This window comes from Paramisgurnus dabryanus, chromosome 14 (assembly GCF_030506205.2).
Source record: "Paramisgurnus dabryanus chromosome 14, PD_genome_1.1, whole genome shotgun sequence".
Lineage (NCBI taxonomy): Eukaryota > Metazoa > Chordata > Actinopteri > Cypriniformes > Cobitidae > Paramisgurnus > Paramisgurnus dabryanus.
The window spans coordinates 21,363,432-21,390,928 of NC_133350.1; the positions used below are offsets into that span (position 1 = coordinate 21,363,432).

Below are 27,497 nucleotides of genomic sequence, written 5' to 3' on the forward strand. Positions count from 1 at the left end.
TGGTTTAATGCGACTCACGCGCGCATACACGCACTCTGCGCGAGCCCGCCCATCACAGCAAGTACGCGAAATGGAGAAGCACGCAGAAACTCTGTGACGCTTGGATGCACCTCATGAATGTGGATCCATCACAACACCTATTTATCTAATACGCTATTGCAGTTATTTCTTATCACTATTATAGCAATATCAAGTGAGTGATATTGCGTTTATACATCAGTTCGACGGGACAAGAGCGTAGATAAAACAAAAACTCCAAAGGAGTTTTATTTTGTGGTGAACTTTTTCCTCAGATTCAAAGCCCAGTATAACAGTCACAAACAAATCTCCGTTATTTAATTTTAAAACATCACTTTAGAATAAGTAAAGAATGACTGTGCTGCTTCAGTGAAGCTATTAGTGTGAATTAATGAGATTATTATTGAGAAATAATAAGGGAGGATGTGTGTGAATGAAACAGAGACAGTTTAAATGTGCTGAATGTGTGCGCGTTATAGTTTCAGTTTGCACGTAGCCAATCAGATTCCAGAACCACATCTGTTGTATAAACTTTATTATTTTGGATCATATGTTTTTTTTAAGTTTTGTCAATTTTTGTGACTGGAATACACTGTAAGTACAAAAGGACTGTTACACCCCCTTTAAATGAAGAGGTTTGACTACTTTAGTAAATTCTGTGAACACAAATCTTAATGCTACAGACAGTTTAGTATATTAATGAGAATTGTGTGTTTCTAATTTTATGGATATAATAATTTCAATAGTATGGGCAGAGCACTTTTCTATAATTATATTATAGATTAAAGATCATATTACATGATAATGCCCATGTGCACAAAGCAAAGTTAAAAAAAGAAATGATTTAGAACTTCACTATAAAGTCAACTAAACCCAGCTAAACAACTTTGGTATGACAAATATTCACCACCCATCAAGGACATGAGCATACAGTCATTTTAGGTAAGATAAAGGTTGTAGCAAAGATGATTTTTATATGGTACTGCATGTGTTTATATGGTACTGAGTGGAGCCACTCGTGTTGCTACTACTCTACAGCGCCGCCTTTTTGGGTCTGACGAATCGACGCGCATATTTTGTGTCTACGTATTTTTTGCGTCGACGTCGTCGATTACGTCGACGTCGTCGATTACGTCGACGCGTTGTCCCAGCCCTAGTTAAGATAGATTAGGACTCATTTACTGCTGGACAGAGAGTGAATGAAAGCGCAGTCTTCTGGCAACAGTGACATATTTCATTGCTTTCTGTTAAATTGCTCAAATGACACACTTGGCATCACATTCATGATTTTATGGTAAATGACACTTTTTCGCGTAACTCCACGAGCATTTAAACCATAAACAAAGCACTTTCGCTTTAATTGAGCGTGAGCAGCGCAGCAGAACCGACGCAGAAACGATTGCAGAACTGTTGCTACAGAGCCCCGAGCTCGCGCTGCTCATGCGGTGGGGTTCATGCAGGTTAACATGGGCGCTGAAAAAACCTTGCTGTGTGAAACCGGCGTGGACTGAAGCCACCAGCGTTGCTACTACTCTACTGCGCCGCCTTTTTGGGTCTGACGAATCGATGCGCATATTTTGCGTCAACGTATTTTTTGCGTCGACGTCGTCGATTACGTCGACGCGTTGTCCCAGCCCTAATCCTCACAGTCAGTGCTTTTAAAGTGCAACTGAACTGCGGTTGTCTGTGTCTATCGCAAATACAGCAGTGGGTCGGAATTAGATTAGGTAGTTTGCCTATGCATATGGTTAATTTAATAAATATAAGCTTAAAAAAGGAAGAAAGCTTCATGATGATTTTTTTTTTACTACTGATCTAGTTTAATTTAAGCTATACTAGGCGTTCATCCCTGAAGCCTGAAACTCATGACAGGTTTGTGATCCTGGCCAGAAATCTTTCAAATGCAAAAACATCACTGGAGAGGAATGATTAGTTGATGCGTCGTATTCAAATTGACAAATTCATGTTGTCAACGCAGTGTTTCAGCCCTATTTGTGAGAGAATATTTTGTTCGTTTTTAGTAAAGCTTCAATGTAAAAAACAGATCCTACTTGGATTTAAATATGGCGATAACTTCAGTCTTATTGGTTCTTGCATGCATTCTAATGATAACTCAAATGATAAATTGTACCTCTGATACAGTCACAGGTGATACTTGGATTAGCTCTGGGAAGCGAGAACTTTTTACACCTGGGTGATTTATTTCGATGTCATTTATTACTGGTGTTGATTGCTGTGTGCTGCAAGATTGAATATTTTTCCGCTGCTGCACAGCAACTTCAATCCTATTTGAAAACTGACATTTGCTTTTAAACTTCAAGGATGGCATCCAAAAAATGAATATGCTATAAAGTTTGAAACTCTGCCAGCAAGCTGCAAATCAAAAGTGACATTCTTGTTAAATTGGATTGCAACCGAGCAACAGCTACTCGGGCTGTAGTGTGATCCCCTGCAAAGAAAACATTGCATCCTTAGCAAATTTGGATAAGGAGGGTCAGTGGAAGTGTTGTCTTGTGTATTGTGTATAGCATAGTTGGAATCACAATACAGTGTTATTTTCTTGGCAAAGAATATCACTGGTTGATCTCATCTTTGGGTTGCACAAATGCATTTGTAGGATAAGAGCTGTATCAAGTTGGTTAATAATTCTCCTTGGTTTAGGTTTGAAGTTATTGATGCATTTGTCAATTCTCAAGAATGACAAGGATTAGATAATGGTAATGCATCTAAAACCCCTTTTACACAGCACGTTGATCCTATAAACTTGCCGAAACATTTTGAGTGCCTTCTGTGTGAAAACAAAGACGTTTCGGATTTAATCCCGAGATCGCTCCTCGGAATGGGGTCCCAGTAACCTTGCCGGGATCAGTCCTGTAATGTGCCCTGTGCAAACAAAATGCAGAAATAATGTTGTAGCCTAAATAAAAATATTCTGTTCCTGCTCATCTCCACGCTAGATTTATTCACCATTTAATAGAGATTTAATGGATCGCAAGACTCACAGTTTGGATCATGTAATGTTTTTCCAGTCACGGATTGGATAATTTTTCCGATCAGACAAATAGGGGCTACTGTCGCTTTAAGAGCGAGTTCTGCACAGAACCTAATGTCACAAATCTAATTTCTTTCTCAATTGATAATGTTCACTTTAAGACATTCATAATTGTTTTTTTACAAGCATACATGCCGAGATTGTTTTGTGTGTAATAATATGTGTCCGGTAAAGACACGACATAGAATTGAATTTTGTGTGCATGTTGTCGGAAATTCTACTCTCTGTGTGCAAGCTTCTTATCGTAGCTTGCCAGTACAGAAACACTCAATCCATACCTCTAATGTTGGGGTCATATTTTGTCATTGCAATCCTTGACAATGATATTTGATTTACCTTGAGCTACAATAAATTGCACTTCTCAGCTCTTTGTTCTTGTCAGGGATTTTTGACATCTGTCAGCAAGTTTGCAATTCTCTTCACTGTGCATGCGATGCGATCTAAACAATGTTTAAGCTTGCTGCGGGACATTTCACGTGCCACGTGAGGATAGTAATCAGTAATCAGCACAATCAGTACTGCCGCTCCCTGTACAGTTTGAGCGATCGCAAATGGAAAGTGAAAGTAAACGCGAGCATGCATTCCAACGCGATTTTAATACCCGATGCCTGAATTAACCAAATCTGAGAGAATGCAAAACATTAAAATATATATAGAGATACATTTTGGTAGCCCAACAGGAATTTACAATTGGCGTGGGACGTCGGCTAGCGATTTTGCCAGACCTGATAGTTTACATGCATTTCTTTGACTGGGGGTTCTATATGCAGATCACCATTCATGGCAAAAAAATGTCTGAAACTGGAATTAAGGAAGAGACCAGGGAGCTCCTCTTGCTGAAGCTGAGATTGTTTACCAGCTTAATGGAACAAAATCAAATGGTTCCGGGTCAAATCTCAGACACATTATCTGTTTAATTTCCTGGAATGTCTTTGTGAAAATAGCGTAGGACAACAGCACCTGGGGAAAGTATTTATTAAGACTCAAAACACCCTCTATTTGACTTATGTTCTGATGATTTAATAAACATATTTTATCACAGATAAAGAATGGGGTGTAAGGTTGAGGGGTTAACATTTTTGCTGAAATGCTCTGGCAATGCTTAAGCGGCTTTGTAATTTGTCATCATCATGTAATGTGCTGCCATACCCTTTTACTCCAACCAAAGCATTTGTGCATGTTTTACCCTAATTCCCATGCTCTGTTTTATCAGTAAATATTATTTATAAGCTTTGATTCCTTTGTTGCGCACACACACAGCGTAGATGGTGTTGCATATGACACATTATCTCTCTGCTTCCCGCTTCAAGTGAGAGTTTTTGTATTTTGTTTCCTCCTGCCACTGTCAAGAGTTTCCGTTCAGTAGATTGGTCATGTTGGCTAGACCATTATCTCACAGATAGCCATGTTGTCTAGACCACTATCTCTCGGACTTGCAGATAATATGCATTTAACAAATGCGAAGAAGGACCCTGTCACTTAGCCTAATTACTTTTGTCCATTAGACCAATGCTTGGACAAAGAAGGCCAGGCTATGTAATAGGGTATTTGCACTCAGTGTAGGGAATGGGAAACCTTCTCTTGCCAAGCTGTGATAGATGGAGATCATGGTATCTGTTGTCTGAGAGTGAAAAGCAAAGCTTTGGCAAAAGCACATCAGTCATGTTGCATCCGGCTGGTGAAATTGTAGTTCAACCTTAAGCAGACGTGCATGGCGCCAGCTCTCCTCAGGTTCAGCATGTTGTAAAGATTTAGGGCAAATGCTTGAATTTATGAACTCGCTTGTAAGTGTGGTAGGGATGTTGCGGTGACATAATTTTTCTACCGGTTAATCAGCGTGTGACAAACCCGGTGATACCGGTATTACCGGGTGGGAGGGGCTTATAAATGCGCATGCAGCCGTGCACATTTTACTTTTGAATTAGATGCAATTGTTTAAATGTAGCACCCTGTACGATGCGTTAAATCGCTTATGAATCTGCATGCAATACGAGGGCAGCAATTCTTTAATTAAGTGCTTGAGCTAGTGTGCACAGGTACTTTTGATGGAGCCTGCCAGCTCAAGCTAAGCAACCAGCTCTTCCTCCATAAAGCGCTGCTTGAATGATGGGTTTATTATTATTCTTAATGAAAAACACAACAATAAAACAATCTCGCTTATATTAAAGATTATATATGTATATTATAACAAAGCAAGCATGTGGCTTCTACCATCGTCACTGTCAGTCAGTTCGCCTCACACACTGACAGTAATAAATGAAATCTGACACCTGCTGCTTTGTGATGTAACATGCGTTCAGCGTGCACTGAATTCAGGCAGCAAAAACATTCAGTTTTTAGTGTCTGCTCTCTCTAACTAGGGCTGCACGATTAATCGAAAAAGAATCACGATCTCGATTCATACATATAGGCGATCTTCATTTTAAATGACGGCGATTCACTTGCATATACAGTATTTCCGTGTATTCAGTTTCTGCGTTCAAGTGTTCACGTATTTACATTACAGCCCAAGAAGAATATCAGTCAAACTTGCTAACACACACTCATACAGGGTAAAACCAAACCCTATTCATTCACCAATCAGACCCGATCGTTTCTCTCCTCTCTCTCATCTCATTTGCGGCGTTCCGCTGTCACTCGCGTGACGTATAACAAGGCGGCAGACCTAAACACAGTCGTTTACTTGGTGGATCTGGAGCGGCAATTTTCACAAAAAAGAGAGGATAAACGAGTGTCACTGTGGAAAATCCTGGTGGCGACGGAGAAAGTGAAGATGCAACAACATTGGTTTCGAAAAAAGGCAAGGAAATTATTTACCTCAGGCTCCGGACGTTTCTAAATCGGAAGGCTGCAACCTCAGGAGATCGCATGCAGGCTGTATACGTCATCAAGCCTGGTTCATTTGAGTTAACGGAGCATTACATTCGCAAGTCATTAACATACTTCAACAATTTATTATTAACTAAAAATATTAGTCATTTTTATAACGTTAATTGTTAATATTCTGAAATTAGACAGTCTTTATGATGCGCAGTTTAGAAATGCGACCTCCAGAGAGGCTGCAGCCTTCACATTGAGAAACGGCCTCTTTGCGTTTCCCATTAGAAAGGGTTTTTCGCACAAGGGGAACATTGTTACATGTCTGCGTTTCTCTCTGATGCCTCAATGTTGATCTTTTAGTCTTTTAAAGGTTTAACGTTAGTGTTTTTAAAGTTTTAAGGTTGGCCAGTTTGATAGTACAAAAAGCACAGGTGCAATTTAACAGCTAACAAATTTTAAATTATTCTAAATTTTAAGGGGTCTAAAATAAGAAAAAGAGACTTTTAAGAAACGTTATTGTAACTGAAAGTCCTGTAGCACATTTTTTAGTTAAGTGCATAATAAATGTTTTTGTTAAAATAAAGAGAATCGGGTGAGAGAATCGGGATCTCAATTCCCATGGAAAAAATCGGGATTCACATTTTAGCTTGAATCGTGCAGCCCTATCTCTAACTAAACTTAACGGTTTTATTACAAGAAAAAATCGAAATGACCGTGGAAGACGGTGCTGCAGTGGGCAAGTGATAATCGTCGAATGACCGGTAACACCGACTATCGCAACAAGCCTGAAGTGTGGTTATGTTTGTGATCGAATAAGAGGGTACATCAGATAATTCATTTATTCAGATTTTTTCTATGACCTATGGATTTTTTAATGGTAGATGGTGGTTAGGGCTGTCAAATTTTAATTCGAATTTCGAATATTCGTCGAATGTAAAAAAAATATGAATATTCGAACGTAAAACTTTGCATTCGAATTTTACCTGTGTCAGGAAGCTCACGCAACGTTATGATGACGTAACTGAAGCGGATTGTTATACAGAGCGTTAGCGGCTCAGCCAACTATGCGGAGCAAGCCAGCGTTATTCATTTGAAAAATAGCAAGAAAAGACAGTGGGGATTACGAGTCGGACAGAATACATATTAAAAGCGCTGTGTGATGCTCCTTTGGTTTTTGGAGCATCAACTGAAATTCAACCGCAAAGTGAAACTAGCTGAGATGACAGAATTAGTGTCGTCTGCTTCTAAATGCAGTTTTAAAGTTTAAAATAACTGATCAACACGAAAGTGCCATAATACAGCTGCTTGTTTAGCAGCATCTACAGAGTCCACAATGCATAAGAGAGAGTTGCAATGTAACGCCGCGGTGGCTTTATTTTTAAAACTGACTGGAAACTTGACTTTCACCTGGACATTTGATATGCAAGTTTTTCATCAACATTATCTGCGTGAAATATAAACATGATGATCATCTGCCAACTCTACTGTTTCAGCACGTCCTCTATTAATTACGGAGAGTCTGCTTTATTAACGGCTTCGCTCTGCGCGTAAGTTAAACATTTCTGTTCTGTACTTTATTACTCGCTTATATTTCTACATATTTTCAACCAAGGAACACACAAAATATAATATAAGTTGTTGTGAATAGCGTTTAAGCTTGACAAAATTTAAATAACTAATGATCTTTCCCACTTATTTTGGCTTAAATAAAGATTCATTCGTTTTCATACTTTATTAGATACACGTACATTTATCTACTTATATATTATATAAAATGCCCTATATTAATATGCATTGTCTATGTATGGCATTCGTTTTGTACATTTACAGGTGCACAAATATACTGGTTAATTTTGATTTCATTAAGACACCGTTATGTTCTGTATTGACTGAGGCTCTGTAAATTTTTTTTAAATTTAATTAATGTACGGTACATAAAATAATTTGTAAATGTATACATGGATAGTTTCTTGTGTTAATAGCCTACACACGCTGGCTGTTGAGGCATTTTGCACTTCCAGATATCTATGTGCATTTTTGTTCCTTTGCATATGAATTTAAGAAATTATGTTTAATTTATTAATGTTTATAACATTCGTTTTAACCAAAAATATGCTGTGCATGATTTGTTAATATTATTGGGGATTTGTGCTGCGCCCTCTTGTGGGCTTTTAGGAGTATTTTCTCCAAGATAAAGTAGCTCTTTATAATTCGAATATAATTCGAATTTTATTATTTTTCTAGGACGAATTTCGAATGTTCTTGTTCAGCCATTTTGACAGCCCTAATGGTGGTACTGGTACTCCACCAGCAGCCATATCACCCTGTAGCCCAAGACAGCTTGCCCACTTAAGCTAAGCAGGGCTGAGCCTGGTCAGTACTTGGATGGGAGACCACCTGGGAAAAACCAGGTTGCTGCTGGTAGAGGTGTTGTTAGTGAGACCAGCAGGGGGTGCTCACCCTGTGGTCTGTGTGGGTCCTAACACCCCAGTATAGTGACGGGGACACTATACTGTCTAAAAGCACAGTCTTTCGGATGACATGTTAAACCGAGGTCCTGACTCTATGTGGTCATTAAAAATCCCAAGATGTCTTTCGAAAAAGAGTAGGGGTGTGCCCCCGGCATCCTGGCCAAACTTGCCCGTTGGCCTACTAATCATCCCCTCATACTAATTGGCGATATCACTCTGTCTCCTCTCCACTAATAAGCTGGTGTGTGGTGGGCATTCTGGCGCAATATGGCTGCCGTCGCATCATCCAGGTGGATGCTGCACATTGGTGGTGGTTGAGGAGATTATCCCATTCATATGTAAAGCGCTTTGAGTGCTGCAGAAACGACCTATATAAATGTAACAAATTATTATTATTATTAAGGAAAAGGGTGGTGGATGGCAGATATAAAAGTAGTTTACTTAAGGTCTAGAAAATGTACTCTACCCATTAGCAAGATTTTTTTTTGGTTATTGTGAATTGGCAATTTTGATGCTGTTATTTGACCAATGCGATAATGATTTGAAATGTCTTAACCAAGCATTAATTGATAAATTACCTATATAATATTGTGGTTTGCAATGTTTTTATGGGTTCAGTGTTTGGAGTACAGCAAGTCGTTCTAACTTGTGCTTCTTAAAACATGGACAACTATCAATTTGCATCAAACCGCTTAAATTAAATTTTGTTATATAACGCTTTTTATAAATGTTAAATTGTTTCAAGGCAGCTTTACTTAGGCAATCTAGTAGCAAAAATACTATATTTTAAATACTATAAATTTTATAAGAATTAAAAAAATTGAAATTAAAGGGAAGTGGTCCGTGGTCACTAGGTGGTGTGATGAGCTTTAATGGAAGTGGGTCTGTAAGTGTCAGTGTCCTCAAATTCGAGGACGAGGCAGGGAAAGAGAAACAGTTCCGGACAAGCTCTCGTGCAAAATAGGGTTGCCGCGGTGACAGAATTTTCCCACCGGTTAATCAGCGCGTCACAAACCCGATGATCCCGGTATCACCGGGTGGGAGGGGCTTATAAATGTGCATGCAGACGTGCACATTTTACTTTCACTTTTGAATTACGCAACTGTTTAAATGCAGTGCTTGCGTACGCTGCGTTAAATCTAGGCATGGGCCGGTATAAGATTCTGGCGGTATGATAACCTTTAGCAAAAATACCACGGTTTCACGGTGTTACGGTTTTGCCATTGCAACACTAAAATGTGTTATTTTTTAAATGCCAGATAAAAATAAAGCCTTTAAATTATAATATGCTATCAAAAAATATATAATATTTTTGTAATGTATATTAAATGTAAACATCAAATCAATCACATGACTTAATGATTTAATGAATTTTGTATAAACACAGCTCAAACCTTGGAGACGGTATCACAGAATATTTCAGTGGTTTTGAAACCTTGACTGTTTAAAACCTCGGTATACCTTGAAGACGGTAATCGGCCCATGCCTAGTTAAATCGTGTATGAATTTGCGTGCAATGCGAGTGCAACAGCTGGTAATTAAGTGCTTGAGTCAATGTGCGCAGGTAATTATCACAGAACCCGCCAGTCCCAAGCAGAGCAACCGGCTACTTCTCCATAAAGCGCTGCTTGAATGATGGGTTTATTATTTTTCTTGATGAAAAACACAACAACAAAACGTTCTCGCTTATATTAAACATCATATATGTATATTATAACAAAAACGAGTAAGCACGCAGCTTCTGCTATCGTCTGGTCAGTCATCTCGTCTCGCACACTCTGATAAGCATAAATGAAATCTGACACCGGCTGCTCTGTGACGTGACGTGCGTTCAGCTCCGCTGAATTCAGGCAGCAGACACTAGGGATGGGCATGATTAATAGACGATCGATAATTGATCGTTAAGACTTTAGTCGATGACGTTAATTTGTTATTGATTAATCGAATACTTTTTTTTATCTAATGCAGGTTGCGTTGCCTAGCGAAGCTTGTGTCTGGAAGCAATTAAATGAATTTCACTGTGTGGCAGCAATTCAACATTTTACCACCAGGGTGCAATATTTGACACCATACTTCGTTTTCTGTGACCTTCCGTTTTGATTAAAAAAAAATTATCATGAAGAGGTCATGATTTTTTGGAACAAATTAAGTCTCTGTTTAAGAATGCGGCTCGCAGCTGCAGGTTCCGCTGCTTTAGAGCACTGCATATTCAAGCGCATATATGTTCCGTTTGTCTAACTAAATGTAGTTTAACTGTTTGCCACAAGCTGATCTTGTAATAAAGGTCTCATGGTGGAAAACACGCTGTATTTTTGTATTCAACATTTTTGAATGATAAAATTTAAATAATTATTTTTTATGATAAAAATATTAATGATTAATCGATAGTCGATCGTTAATTCTCCCGACAATCGACTAAAAAAATTTAATCGAATGTTAGGATGCAAGGAGATGTAAGGCTAGGTATCATCTGAATATCAAATAAACAGGTAACATACAATGAGAAAAGGATAGGGCCTAGAACTGATCCTTGAGGTACGCCATATTTAACTTGAGACTAACATGACTTATTTTCATTTACATAAAGTGATAGCGGTCTTGGGTGATATGCCCCATAGTGAGATTGTCATATCGTCAGCCCTATTGTTTCCTTTCTATTTCTGTTCTTTTTTCTACTCAATTATAACAATTGAGCAAGAGTTCATGCCACATGTGTTTAGGTGCGTTACAAATTCAGGTGCGATAACTATTATAATTGATGTGCAAACATGCCAACTACCGTCATAAATGCCTGCTCTCAGCCATATGTCTGACTATGGTCGATAAACAATAGTATTGTCTATTAGTTGACCCTAGATAGTAGGGCTGTGTATCGGCAAGAACCTGGCGATATGATGTGTCTTGCGGAACAAGGGCCACAGTACAATGCAGTACGATATACTTTGGTACTGTAAGCCATGCTGGGATATTTATTATTTTGGGAATAGAATAGGATATACATTTATGAAAGCTGTCATCAAGAACACACCATAGAAACCATGGAACCATAGTCGCCATAGAAACCTGGAGGAGCCTCATGGCTGACTCTAATCGGGTTTTACACACAGTGTTAATCAGTGTTAAACTTTTGTGAAAATCATGAAAAATGCTGGCTCTGGCTGGCAACTTAAAAAAAACCCGCTGGTAGCGAAAGAGTTAAATACGGCTAAACCAGGCTGACGCCTGACAACTAATGCCAACATAGTTTTCCAGTGTATTGAATAAGATTGTGATCTATTGTGTCAAAGGCTGCACTAAGGTCAAGTAATATAAGAATTGAAATTGCACCACGAGCGGATTGTTGAAAGGAGGTAATTTGTAACTCCAAGCAGTGCTTTCTCTGTGCTGTAGTAGGACTTGAATCCTTATTGGAATTTTTCATATGTACTGTTTTTCACCAAAAAAAACCCTGGTCGAGGTGCAGCTTTTTAATGAGGGGTCTAATAACTGCCAGTTTGAAAGCTGTTGGAATGCATCCTAGACCGCTCTACCTTTGTGAAGTTTCACAAGTTCACACCAGGGGCCTGGTTTAGTAAACCAGGGTTCCAGCGGGGTCTTAAAAAGTCTTAAAATGTCTTAAATTCAGAATTTTAAATTTAAGGCCTTTAGAAAAGAGAGTCTTTCGATCTTCTTCAGGCATCAAACATCTATACAACTATTGTATAAACGTTGCAATAAATCTTTTCTATTTTTGCAAGTGGATAGTGTGTGGGACCTCTCTTTTCTATTTGTCTATATTTGGACTTTCGAGTCCTTTTTTCCTACGCACCTATCGCACAGGTGTGCGACGTTTATGTGATAAAATTTAAGGCCTTAAAAAGTCTTAAAAACACCCAGATTTTTATAATAGGTCTTAAATTTAATTTACCCAAGTCTTACATTTCTTACCTCTGTTCATTCCCGAAAAGCATTGTCCGCAGAAAATTAAATAGTAATTTAAAACGCTGAAGAACTAACTTAATCAGTGGCGGAGGCAGAAAGTGGATGATGGTGGGTCTGTAAAAAGAACCTTCCGCACTTTGTCGTAATCCACGCAGATCTTGCCATAAGATATATTTCAGGTGTTGTGGATCTGACTGTATACTGTGGGTTTGTGAGAAACAATCCTTAAATTTAGTTTTGTGTAAGCAAAAATCTTTTTCGGGGTAATTTAACCAACTAAATTAGCCCGTGGCTTACCTGAGCATTTGCCAGATTCAGAAACATAGAGGACACAGAAGCGAAAAAAAATCAACAGTGCTTTATTAAAAATTAACTTAAACAGTTGGGCCGTCGAGTCACGAGCCACCAACAGTGTGTCAACTTTAGTGTTACACAGTTTTATATTTTAGACATTAATATTGCTTTCTGCTGCAATGCACTCAAACCTAACGCGCTTCCCCTTCAGCTCTCCACAAACAGCAGCGATTGGCAGACGGAAAGCAAGAAAGTACCGTAATAAACCATATATTTCCAAAAAGCGCAATTGTCTTCTTTTAGAAACAATACAAACTTTTGGAAAGCGCAAATGCTACAGGAGTTACGGTTAAATGAATAGCGGTAGAATCAGAGCTCTTTAGGCCGTTTCTCAAGGCTGCAGCCTCCGGAGGTCGCATAGGCAGCCTGCTGCATACGTCATCAAGCCTAGTTTATTTACGTTGAGCATTACATTCGCAAGTCATAAGCATATTTCAACAATTTATGATTAACTAAGAAGAAGAAGAAACAATATTTTACGTCTTTGACGTATGCAGGATAGAAATGCGACCCTTCAGAGGCTGCAGCCTTCGCGAGAAACGGTCTTCGTGGACAACGTTAGCAACACATAACAAACCACGAACAGCCTTTTAATGGTAAATTTCATTTTATTAATACAGATTCATCTGTTATTGTGTAATTAGAGAGGCTATTAAACGTGATGGCGGTATAGTGCATATTTATGCATAAAACGTATGTATGGATGGAGTGTTTTTGACTCTGATCTCTAACTGATCTCATATTAGTGGATTGTATTTGTCAAAAAACATTGTAGAATTTTATAAAAATACTACTTACACATATTAGTGTGATTATATAAATATTGTAAATCAATGCACTTCTTAACTATTCATTAAGAAAAATCACAGCTCTTTTCCCTTTAACTCAATGTATTGGTCTGGCTCACTATGAGCTTCCATGAACTAACTGAAATCTCTATGAATCATGTGACGGCCAAGTTTTTTTGGACTTCCATTGTCAGAAGTCTCTTCCTAAAGGGCAATGGGTAGAATTGTTGGCGCTAACACTCGCGGTCTAATAGGGTTAAGCATAATGTATTTTTATGTATTTTGATTATATGTTTTAATACTGTTTTTTATTTTTTTTCTATAACTGAATCAATAAAAATAGAACGTTTTGAGATTTTCTGAGATCATTTGAATGCTTCTAGTTATGTGTCGTGTGTTGGTCTTAAATTTTACTAATAATGGTCTTAAAAGGTCTTAAAAAGGTCTTAAATTTAACTTGCTGAAACCTGCAAGAACCCTGTAAACAGAGCTAGTTAGTGTAAAAGTGCCATTTCATAAGTGTGCCGATGGGAGTAAATACAATCACTAGTTAGGTTGTAATGGATGTTTCAAGTAAAATGCATTATTTTATTTTATTTAACTTTATATACAATAAGTTACATCCAGTGTTATTCAGTTAGCATGTTGTAATGAGTTGGTGACATACATACTCACGTCCTTCACATACTTCTTGTTTACATGTTTGTCATGACATGCACTTGATGTCTAAGGGCCTGTGCCGTCCCCCCTGCAAAATGCCACCCATGGCAGGTACACGTGTCGCCCATGCCGAAATCCGCCACTGCCTACTGGTGGGCTTGCAATCTCCTCGTTTTTCATTATGAAATGACTAGAAAATATTTCAGATTTGAAGGTCGCACATGTGCAAGTACTTTTATAAAATGCTTGCGCTGTCTTAAAAACTGGTTGCAGTTTGGAGCCCTGCACATACATTTTGGGTCTGAAACAGAAACTCCTATGCATATGCAATAATGTCAGTTGCAAAAACAACTGTGCCCACAATTTATTAGTGCAAATTTTCCCCTTTATTCCTTTTCCTGTTAAAAACTACAAGATTTACTAAAGAGGCATTTGCATTGGCTCACACTGTTAGTAAATCTAAAGCCCCAGATTACGGCAACGCCAACTGCACATTTGCTGCCTGAAATTCTATCATGGTCATGCTGTTTTGTTAGGCTTATAGGTGGAGTTGCTTTAAACACATCTTTTCATCTCGAAGCTTTCTGTGGGGCAGCTGTATTTCCTCGACTTTCTTGCACCCAACAGATATCAACACGTGGTCTGGAACTAAAACAATGATATATTATGTGAGCGTGCTCTGTAAATATAAACTTGATTTGATTTATCTTTTTCCAAGTTCCAGCAGCTTCCGCAGGCTAATCCAGATGGCCCACTTCCTCGGTAAACAAGCTATTAATTGCAATGATTTTTGATTTGGGTTATCTGATTAAGATCGATCATGGTTTGGTTTTCCCCATTGTAATTGCAAGCATGTGCTTGAAAATGAGGTCTTTGTACAGACTGGACAGATAAACATGGGTTTATTGCAAAGGCACCACCAGACCCTGTTTCGTTCCAGGTGTTCACCAGGGTCTACTGTTGTCAGGGTTATAAATATACTTAGCTTTACAAACTCAGTCTAGAGGCTTAAAATAATGGAATGCCATATCAGAGAAAATGTAAGGTTTAAATTGATATCGCAGCATGGCAATGTGATTATTAAATTACAAAAGGTTATATTCGTTTGTCATATGAATTGAAAACGCAAAGGTCTCCAAGTTCAACTTTTCACCTTTTACGTTAATTCAAACCTTCAGCTACATATTATGGTAACATTTAACTTGTCTGGCTTCAAAAAATGAAATAAAATGAAATAGTACAAAATTAAGATAAGACCAAGGCCTTTCATTTATGTGTAACTTAAGTGTACTCTGATTTTATGTTTTATGTATCACCTAAAGCTGCAATCTGTAACTTTTAGAGGATTAGAAGTAAACTAAAATCATTTATTGAGCATGGACATAAACAATCAGTGTTCATATCTGTGTCCTTACCTTACTCGGTAGAAAGTAATGATTACGGTAAGCAGTAATGATTTATAAGTTGAGCTGTCGGGTCGGATTATATGGGAAATGTTTTTCAACAAACATAAGACAAGTATGTAAAGTAAAGGCCTGGGTACAATTAACTTTCCGCATGTGCATGCATCCGCACAGTTTTTAAAGCATTCTCAACTGCACGTACACGTTGATGGACGAGTTCTACACATCAGTACAAATTATTTTTATACTATACCAAACTGTAAGAGGAGCTCTGATTCACGTCATTTACAGGACATTCGCAAAGTCAGGATAGATTACGAACAGTAGTGGATCCACCTTTGTAAACAAAGTTTGTAACAAACAACAAGACAACAAAGAACAGGAATCAAACTTTATTGTGTATAGTGGACTCTCCTGTCTCAACATCCACGGGCCCTCCTGATAAATTACATCTTGCAGACAGCGCCCAAACGTGGAATAGCCAAAGTCAACCTGGTAGGAGTGTAACGGTACGCAAAAATCACGGTTTGGTGTGAACCTCGGTTTTGAAGCCACTGTTCGGTTCATTTTCGGTACAGTAAGGGAAAAAATGCAAACTGCAGGTTGTTTATTAACTGCTTTATGTGTAACTGCATAGCAAGCAACATGATGATATACTTATTATACACTTAAATTGAGATGAGTGAGTTGCATACATAGCCATCTTTTATCTTTTGCATTTTTCTCCTAATCTTTGCTTGTGTCGCCAATGTAAGCTGTAGGGCTGGACCAGAAAATTCGAATATTCGAATATTCGTTCCGTGGGTTGACATTCGATTTTCAATTTTGAGATTCGAATATATATATATAAATATTTTTCAGCGTTAATGCAGAGCTTTTGCCAAGCAGGAAGTGCGCTTCACGCTCCCGCTCTGTAGGTGGCGCAGAGAGACCAACATCCATAGTCAACAGCCATCAAACAGCACCAGTGGAAGAGATCGCCTCGAACGGAAAGCGCGCTTCCTGCGTTGGCATTCACGCTAATAGTGTTGTAAATAACGGTCAGTTTCTTGCAAAAACTGATTGATTTGCTTCACAAGACGTCAATATGTCACACAGAGTTATGAGGGATTACTGTTGTATTGGATATATATGCTTTAGCTCTTAAAGTGTGCGGATCGGTTGACTTGCATGACGGAGCACTGGGGTTTCTGCAAAATATCTTCTTTATTGTTCTGCTGATGAAAAAAACATATTGATGGTGTAAGTGTTATAAATAAACTTGATTTTGAAAGTATGCTACCGTTTTATTACAGTTTGTTGAACTTCGTTCATTTATTTTCGTTGTTTTATTTAAATAGCCTACCCTACGTTGTCAGTAATTACTGTGCTGCTAATTTCTGATACGGGAATGTTTATTTGTTAGAAAAATGTTAGGCTACCTTATTAAAAGTATTGCTCTTGTGTTTTGTTTCACTAATGCTGTTCTCGCAGGACGCGTGACAGGCACGCCGCTTCCAGCTTGCGCTGTTCTGTAGTATTTTTTAAGTTTATTTCTTAAAGTTTATTCTAAACGTGTCACATGTCCATATTGCACGAAAAAAGGCACTACACTCCCTTGAGTCCACAGCAACATATCCGCCACATAATAAAACTGTAGATAAACAGACACACACACACACACAGATTCCTGCCTTTATTAAAGAGAAATATATGTTCAGCCCCTCCTTCCGAAGCTTCGAATATTCGATTTTATTTCTACTAGAGCTTCGAAGCTCAAAAAATGGTATTCGGAACAGCCCTAGTAAGCTGTGACTTAAACTAACGAACCCCTCCGCAGCTGAGTAACAGCTGAGTAAGCCCGGGGTACAGCTCTTCTCTGTCCCAACCAGAGTAACTGATCGCATTGTGACAATTATATGATTGACGTGAGGTGCAGATTAAAAATCTGATTACGCATTCCGTTATTCTCGCTGCCACAGAAAGCACGTCTCATGATTGCATAGCAACGAAAGACACGCAACCTCTCACGCACTTTTGAAAGAACAAAACAGCGTGTTAACACACGTTTAACACACACTTTTAGACGCGACACGTAAGCGGCCCCGTAAACGTTTACATCAATAATTAAACGAATATACAACTTAGTAAATAAAAATCTTTCTGCTGGCCGAATAATGTTATATGTTTGACAGAAGACTTGCGCTTAATACGGAGACTTCCGCCACTTAATATGTTCATGTGGAAACACAAAAATTTACCTATATTCCGCACACAAAAGATTTCCCACTGTGCCGAAAGCCCTGTTCCGAAACGATCTAATACATCCCTAATCCTTGGGGTGAACCTTGAATGTTATATTTCAAACAGGGTTTGCCATCATGAGTGAAAAGTTACCAATGTAAATAAAGACAATAAAGCAGGGCTTGCAAAATCGCTAGCCAGATGTCCCGGGACTATTGGGAATTCTTGTTGGGCGACCAAAATGTATCTCCGCCCTGCTCGTCGGGCTTACGTCGTGTTGCCTTCCGTTTGCGATCACCCAAACTGTACAGGGGAGCAGCAGTACTGATTTGTCATTGATGCTCTGGACCTGTTGCGCACAATTTCCTTCAACGTTGTCTTGTCAGTCATTACTTTCCTCATTTAACAAGTAAAAATGTCTCTAGCCTCTATACGGTCGTCGGTAGGCAGTGTTTATGGGCATGTTATACACATTATCAAGGGAAAGCCGAAGAAGAAGCAGCTTGTTGTGTACATTGTTGGATAAGCATCAGCGGTGATGGAGGTAAATATAGACAGTGACTTTTGTTGCTGCTTAAGTTAAAAAAATATCATTCCTCAACTTGGCCTGTCATTATTTTTACCGTTGGCAAGCAGAAATGCATCTGACAGTAGGGGGTCAGATGATCAATCACAGTGCTTGCGGTCAGCGTAGAACTGATGCATCGTTTGGAGGGGAGTGCGTACGGCTACACACTATAAATCGCAGTCAAGTTGATCCAGTTTAAAGGCAAAATATGGCTTTGTTTTGAAAGAACACATTATTTTCCGGTTTTGCTCTTCCTGTTAATTTGACAACTTCTGTTTAAATGTGATTTTATGCCTTTTTAGTTTCAATTCCCAAGAAGCAATGAGATGTTTAATGTTTGTCTTTTTGCAGTTTAAATTCTGCTCACAATATTTGTCAAAATCTCAATATTTTAGATTAAATCATGCAGCCTTAAATGCATCCAGTCCTAGGAAGTTTTTTCAGTGCAGCAATCACATGTAGATTTATTATTTTATGTGCTGTGTATGATTTACTGCGGGTATTATGTCCTCGACTCTCTATTGTGGTTTCTTTTTTTTACTCTCACTGCCTTTTGACCAGCATGCCTCACTGGTTCTTTTTCCTCTGATAAGCAGTTTTAAGCATGTGCAACCTTATCGCATTTTGCCTCTACTGACCTTCATCGGTCTCGCACGTCTCTTCTGCTGGTCTCGGATGACCCAATTATACTCTTTCTCTCATTCCGCACTGCCGCCCTCGCCAGACTCGACTCCGGACCACTAAAAGGGTGACAGTCCAGGTTCAGGAAAGGGCATCTCTATGGTGAAATGCTGCTGTGCAAGAAAAATATGCCGTAATGATGATAGTCTAGCAAGAAAGTAAGGAAAAGACTTGGATGGAGGACTCATTTTAGATGTAAACACTTCACATAGGACAGAACCCTTTGTTTTATGTTACCAAGACACTTGTGCTCGTCTTTGAGAAAACGTGTTTAAAATTTAGATTCCACAATTTTTTATGTGGAAAACCATTCGGTGGATGAGAGTTTATATTTCATTGGAACACTGCACGTATTTATTTAGTTATTTTTATGGGATGGGGCTGAAGATGATGAAAAACTGTTTTTCCAAAGATGTTTTGTTGTTGTCAATTCACTGGTGATATCTGAATTAAGCAGCACTTTTGACACCGGAATAGCTGAAAGGTCTGCAAATGTTTTTGAGGATATGCATAGTGGTTGGAGATCTGTTTAAGAGCCCCTTTGATGTTGCTAAAAAGAATGTTATTTTGTGTATTTGGTTGAATGCAATGTATACATGGTTTTAGTTAAAAAAAACACATTATTTTCCACATACCGTACATTATTGTTGCTCCTTTATGCCCAGTCTTTTCTGAAACAAGTCGATTTATTCAAGGCTCATCAGTTTGAAAAGCATGGTATGCTCCGATTGGCCAGCTATTCAGTGCATTGTGATTGTCCGAATACCTTAAGCATGTGACAGAAATGTGACGCTCTTCACCATATTTGGAAGATCAGCTCCCAAAGCAATACTCACAGTAGATAATATTGTTTTTACTACCTTATTAATGTTAGCCCGAATCTGATCTAGAAAATGCTGATGACCAAGCTGATCGATCAACCAGCATGGCTTGAACAGAACATAACCGACTGATAAGATAAGGGTACTAAAACATAAAACCATGTTTGCATTTGTGAACGATAAACAACAAGCGCTGCTCTACACTGCTTAAAACCGGTGTTTGAATCATTGTTGGGTCAGTAGAAAATTCTTTAAGGAAAATGTAGGCTACTTACAGGCTGTGAGTCAAAAGCAGGCGAAATAATGATAATGTGCATTGAGTTCACACCAACTTGTTATGGAAGTAAACTGTTGCTTACAATCTTTGCGTCCATTGTAGTTCAAGAAAAGAGATTTCAGTTGGAAATAAAAAAACTCGCATCATCGTATACTTTGGAATTTGTAACTTTGCAAATTGTTAACATGTACTAATACACACACGGACCAAAAGGAATTGTGATGTTTTTGGCCAAATAACTGCAAATAAAATTTGTTTTACTATTGTCACTAGAACTGGGCAAAAAAAATCGCCTGTGATTCTCATGCGTGTCTCATCAGTAAAGCCGGTTTCGGTGATTAGTTGTAAATTGCCGTCACCTGCTTTCAGATGGAGTGGCATTTACTACACAGAGCTGTATTTCACCAAGAAGCTAGGGAAAATCGCGTTCATAATTGAAGACGATCTTTTACAATTATGAACATGATTTTGCCTAGCTTCTTGGTGAAATACAGCTCTCTGTAGTAAATGCCTATTGTCTATCTGAAAGCAGGTAATAGCAGTTTACTACTAATCATCGAACCGGCTTTACTGATGAGATGCGCATGAGAATCGCAGACGATTTTTTTCGCCAGCTTTAATTGTCACACTTCTAAACCATTGTCAGACTTTGACAGACTCTTTTGTTTTATTGTTCATTTGAGGATCAGATGGTCTGTTTACTGTTTGTTAGTCTGACACTTTGCCAGTTTTAAGTTTAAGCAATGGGATAGGGTATCAGAGATCACCAAGCTTAAATACATTTTTTATTTTAAAAAACAACAACAAAGTGAATGTGTTCTGTTCTGCATTTGAACTGACTGATAAGAAGCATATGCGATTTTTTTGATGTTTAAAGGTCACCTAATTTGACAAAATTTCAAGATGTTATATTAGTCACAGATGTCCCCAGAATGTGCTTGTGAAGTTTCAGGTCCAAATACCCTATAGATTTATATATAGTCCCTATTTTTTCGAGGTCGATCACTGGGTCTGTTTAAAGCTGTATCTCTTCATAATGTCAAATTTTTTTAACTATTAAAAAGTATTAGTAAATATATAAATATTACGTTTTACTGGCCATATTCTTAAACACAGACAAAACAAGCCGAGATATGTGTAATGCTGTAATCGTCATTCATTTTCACAATTCACTGAAATCACGACAGTCATAAATGGTGAGGTTTGAAACCTGGGTGGCAATTTTGTTGATCTTTCTGACCCTGATTGACATTAACTTTGTAAACTTTCACATGAGTTTACATGACTAACTTTCAAATATCTGATGAGGTTGTGAAATGTTTTAGATGCTTTACGCATCATGGCATTTTCTTAGAACAAATGTTGCACAAGTCCACCTACGCACTTGACTGCATTCACTGGTCTGCAGGACAGTTTTGCAGACCAGTGAATGTAGTCAAGTCTGTACGTGGGTTTGACTTTATGCAGCGCTGTGTAGGCAGACAGGATTATGAAAAAATCACAGTGAGAGCAATACAAAAGCACACTGCTCTGTATGCTTTCCAATCTTGCGGAACTTTGCTGTCGTCTATCGGTCTGCAAAGCACAGCATGAAATTGAACACATCTAGCGAGTCTCACAAGTTTTGCATCATACGATCGGCTTGAGGTTGTGCAAAAAATCGCCTGCAATTATTTTTATGTATGTTTTATCAGTAAAGCCGGTTCCTTGATCAGTAGTAAATCGCCATCAGCTGCTTTCAGATGGAGCGGGATTTACTACACAGAGCCGTAGTTCACAAAGAAGCTAGGCAAAATCGCGTTCGTAATCGAGGAAAACGGCTAGTAAATATAGTACATGCCACTCCATCTGAAAGCAGCTGATGGCGATTTACTACTAATAAAGGAACTGGCTTTACTGATGAAACGCACACGAGAAGCGCAAGCGATTTTTTTTTTTTGCACAGCCCTAGATCGGCTCTTCTGATCGCCCTTTATAGAGACCGCCCTTTTTAACTTCTTTAAAGCAACACTATGTAAGATTGGCTCATGGTCCTCTTATGCGATTGATAAGTACAATTGTCTGTTCCCAGTGCCGTAAATACTGTCATTATTTAAGCGTCCACATGGGCAGGGCAATGCACGTGAATTTGTTGACTAAGCTGATAGAATTGGTAAATGCAGAAACGGGCTGGGCTGTGTGTTCCTACCCGAACACAAAATTTACATAGTGTGGTTGTAGCTGCTAATAGTCAGCTCAGGTTGCAGCGGCATTAGAATTCATCAAGTTTACAGTTCTTCTATAATAATTTTAGAGACATTATTTTAAAGTCAAAAAACTAAATAGTGTTGCTGTAAGCGTTTATCGACCAATAAAGATTTGCGCCCTATCAATCGCAGCACCTTTATTCAAAATGAATATGTGGTAATGAATTATGTAAAGAAGAATCGTGTGTTTAAGAAACATATCTGAAAACAATAATTTAATTAATCCACTTGCTACTTGCTTGCTAGGAAACATTTTTAAAAGCAGTCCATTTACTATGTTTTTCTTTTCGTTCCAGATTATAGAGACATCTTTGCTGCTTAAGGTTCACATTGGAGCAAGTCCTGATCACATGGTAAGCCTTTTTTATTCCTAGACTGCAGTTGTTCATTTTGGTCATCAGTAAGACAAACTGATGTATGTAGATGTGGTCTTGGGGGTCTTGGACCATTACACAACTGTAATTAAATAACTGGATGCCTGATCTGTTTATCAAGGTTAAACCTGGCCCGGCCAAAATGAATATATCTCAGATGGTCCATAGTTGTGTTAAAGCAGTTTTTGAAACAAAGTTTGAAGCTTGTTATGCTTTGTTAAAGGACAAATTATTTATGCAAATTAGTGAGTTTTTGTGAATTGAGTGCCTGACAAGGTGTTGACTTCTCTTTACCCTGAAATGACCAGTTATATATTCTAGTAGTGTCATTATATCCTGTTGACCAGTACCTATTCACAAATCCCCCCTAAACCTTTTACAATGGCGGTAGCTGAATGTGAAATTAATTTTCTCTCCATAACTCCTCTCCACCAGGGTGTATTGTTTCAAGGATCAAAATGTTTGAATTTAAGAACTTTCCAAACCAAGCGCCATTCAGTACTAAAGTAGGATAAACTTGAACTGCTTCAATCATTCGATCTCACCACTTTTCTAAAGCTTCGGTTATAGCAATTTTGTATGTGGGGCTTACTCTGTTCGTCTTATTGCTTTAGAAATCACTTAAATTTTTTTATGTAATTCCAAAAAGCGATAAATGCTATTTTCACTCCAAACTCTTTTCAGGCCATCTTGACATTGTTGCCATAGAAACAGTAAGTACGGAGCAGCTAGTCTTGAGGCGAAGATTTGTTTGGCTGTTAACTGGCTGAGAATGATGGAAAATTGAGGTCTGATAAACCGTTTAACTCTTATATTTGTTACAGAACTTTAACAATGTGACTGACCAAAATGTACAGATTGAGGTGTGTTTGAGTGAGCTGCTCATTCAAATTTTTTTGATATTTGCGTTATTGTAGCCAATTTTGGAAATATTTGGCATGTGGATCTCACGCAACTCCTGTTTATTTGTATTTATCTGAAATTTGATAAAGGCCAAATTTGAGCTGTTATGCTTTCAAAGCAAAGCCACGCATCTGTTGTGAATTGTGAAAGTGCAGTGTAGAATTGAAGTCAGAAGAGTTTCCTTTGGTGTGGACTATATTCATCATGTAATCTATGTCCACAATATCAGGACCTGAGCTGTACAGCAGTATCGAATTTCTGTGATTTGGCTTTGGGCAAAAAGGACCCAGCATGTTAACTGCAACAACTTTTCAAAAAACAAACCATGCTTTGTCTGAGTTGTTTTTTTAAGATCAATTCTTCTGAGATTTAGTCAACACTTTAAACCTCTGCTGCCTGATAACAACAATCTCACTTAGGGCTGCACAATTAATTGAAAAACGAATCGCAACTATGATTACAGGTGCAACGATTACATAATTGTCAAAAAACGCTATTACAGCTCTCCACCTGCGCCTTTTTCTGTTTGTTTCGGCTGGTGTTGAATACAGTGGTGAATCAGAAGCTTTAGTTAATGTAGGCTGCACACGCAACAGATCAACCAATCAATATGATGTGAGAGGGCTGTGTGTCATCGCGCACCAAACGACTCAGAATAAAAGAAAACACAGACGTAACATTACGATGGCTTCCACGTTTAGAGAGCGCTTTACTCCCTGCTTTGTTTAAAACAATTACATCCTAATGATGAAAGCATTAATGGGCTTGGATTAATAAAAGTAAAGTGTGTGTGTGTGTGTGTGTGTGCGCGGAGCGCCAGTCATTTTCAGGTTGTGTTTTCAGCGTTTTTTTCGGCCTAAATTTTTCGGCACCCGAAATTCTGGTGCACTCCTACATGTCAGCTAGGGCTGTCAAAATGGCTGAACAAGTACATTCGAAATTCGTCCTTGAAAAATAATAAAATTCGAATTATATTCGAATTATAAAGACCTACTTTATCTTGGAGAAAATACTCTTAAAAGCCCACAAGAGGGCGCAGCACAAAGCCCCAATAATATAATCATGCACAGCATATTTTTTGTTAAAACGAATGTTATAAACACTACTAATGAAATAAAAATTAACCAGTATAGTTGTGCACCTGTAAATGTACAAAACGAATGCCATACATAGACAATGCATATTAATATAGGGCATTTTATATAAGTAGATAAATTAACGTGTTTCTAATAAAGTATGAAAACGAATTAATCTTTATTTAAGCCAAAATAAGTGGGAAAGATCATTAGTCATTTAAATTTTGTCAAGCTTAAACGCTATTCACAACAACTAATATTATATTTTGTGTGTTCCTTGGTTGAAAATATGTAGAAATATATGCGAGTAATAAAGTACAGAACAGAAATGTTTAACTTACGCGCAGAGCGAAGCCGTTAATAAAGCAGACTCTCCGTAATTAATAGAGGACGTGCTGAAACAGTCGAGTTGGCAGATGATCATCATGTTTATATTTCACGCAGATAATGTTGATGAAAAACTTGCATATCAAATGTCCAGGTGAAAGTCAAATTTCCAGTCAGTTAAAATAAAGCCACCGCGGCGTTATTCTCTCATATGCGGTGTGGACTCTGTAACGTTAGATGCACATATGGTTTTAATGTTGCTAAACAAGCAGCTGTATTATGGCACTTTCGTGTTGATCAGTTACGTTATTTTAAACTTTAAAACTGCATTTAGAAGCAGACGACAATAACTCATCTCAGTTAGTTTCACTTTGCGGTTGAATTCCAGTTGATGCTCCAAAAACCAAAGCAGCATCACACAGCCCTTTTAATATGTATTCTGTCCGACTCGTAATCCCCACTGTCTTTTCTTGCTATTTTTCAAATGAATAACGCTGGCTTGCTCCGCATAGTTGGCTGAGCCGCTAACGCTCTGTATAACAATCCGCGTCAGTTACGTCATCATCACGTTGCGTGAGCTTCCTGACACAGGTAAAATTCGAATGCAAAGTTTTACGTTCGAATATGCATATTTTTTTTACATTCGACGAATATTCGAAATTCGAATAAAAATTTGACAGCCCTAATGTCAGCACGTGTTTACTCTGTCAGCATCTCTCATGTGTAGCTGGACCACTGTGGATATTTGTCTACCGCAACAATAATAATAAATCAACAGTTTGCGCGTTACTTTATTATAAGTTAAAATGCAAATAATGTTAAGTTAGAAGTACAGTTCCTTTTTTATGCATATACGAGGGTCCACATTGAGTGTGCATCACGCATAATTTGTCATCCGAATAGTGTGTGTGCTACTGTACACAGGATTTTTTTAACTGCATGTATTTTGTATGTGTAGGTCGCGCATGCGTGTACAGGAGAATGTAGTATGAAGCACAGGAAATGCATTGCATTTTGTCGCAATTCACATGTGCAGAACGTCTGCTTACACCACACTATGATTTCAAAAGGACACATTCGTATTTAAAATGAGTTCAGTATGAAAGCGCATATATCCTTAGCTCAACTCTGAGATTTTAATTATTTCTATGAGTTACTCCAAAAGCTAATAAATGAATGGCAAAAACACAATTGTTACAGCACTGCTTATTCAATGTACAATAAACAGATGATAACAATAATAATGTTACTAAATTCTAAAAAAAAATGTATTTCAAATTAGTCTTGTATCGTGATGCGCATCGTACCGCGGCCTTGTATCGGGATATGTTTCGTATCGGGAAATAGTTGGCGATACACAGCCCTAGTTACAACTAGTCAGCACAAATAAGATATTGTGGAAAAGCCGTTATGTCAGCTTATGTGATCTAAAAACTGAGCAAATGTCAACCAAGAACCATTTTCAGAAAGTTTTTCTATGCTGCTTTTTCCATCCAAAACCCTTTGCTCAGACAAGAGCCCTGATTCACAGGTGCTATCACCTTCTCAGGTAATTTAGCATTAATGTCAAGGCAACCGGCATTTAGTGATAAATATGCAAACTGTAACCTTTGTGCCCGAGCTGCCGCGGCTCCATCTAAATCACACATTATTATGGTCTTTTTATCTGCCTGCTTCCTGGCTGATGTAAGATCCTCCGAACAATAGAGAAGGTGTTCAGCTTATCAAGCAGGTGCATCAACAGTTGTTAACGAAAACCCCTCTGAGTTACTCTACTGCTAGCGATGGGGGAAGGGAAGCGTCTGTCGTGGCCTCCATCTTTCCTTACGAGAGACAGAAAAAGCCTCCGATAGCCCACAGAACTGTCACACAGTGGTGTGTAGGTGGATAGACTAACTGCTCCTTGAAAGGAAAAGGTGACATCTGTTTCCTTCTAGCTAGCTTATTGTGAAGATTGACGAAAATGTTTTGTGTGCTCAAGTGCGTGACGTTCCAATTTCGGTGGCAGACTGGAAGAAATTGTGTTTTTTTAGCACATCCTCTGTGTGAATCTAGGTCCCCCACTTCGAATAATAACAAAAACAAAAAACTGTCCTTTTTTGTTCGACAAACAAAGTCTTTCAATGTAGTGTTTGTATTGATTACATTTATCAGGGGAAAGCAGATTGTTTTATAGTGAGGCCTGGTGGTTGCAGATGGACCCTGTTATAGGGTAGTTGAAAGTTAATCAACTTTGCTATTGTTGATTTAAACAAAAACCTTGGCTTAAAGGCTTAGCGTGAAAATGTAATTGCTCACCTGAGTTAAACCTGCTCTTGTTCTATTCAAGTATGTATTTGAGAGCGCAAGTTGCTATGGTGAACCACTCAATGTCAATGCGGATGTTCTTTAATTAATCCTACAGTTGGCATGATAATCGTAATCTTCTCTATGCTTCAGGCTGATAGTAATGTATTGTTTTGCGTGATGGGATGCAATTATCAATAAAGTTGCCTAAACAATCTAAAGTCAAAA

At 38.3% G+C, this 27,497-nt stretch overlaps 1 protein-coding gene and 1 pseudogene across 3 annotated transcripts in view; both read left to right on the top strand.

The window, feature by feature from the left end:
* The window catches only part of tbl1xr1a (TBL1X/Y related 1a), an 87,249-nt gene that overhangs the window by 22,932 nt on the left and 36,820 nt on the right, over window positions 1-27,497 (top strand). For all 3 annotated transcript variants that reach the window (XM_065241547.2, XM_065241548.1, XM_065241549.1), the window contains exon 2: window positions 22,600-22,656. The gene's annotated coding sequence lies outside the window, so the exon portion shown is untranslated. The remainder of the gene's footprint in view (window positions 1-22,599; window positions 22,657-27,497) is intronic.
* Window positions 8,197-8,314, top strand: LOC135719590 (5S ribosomal RNA; annotated as a pseudogene).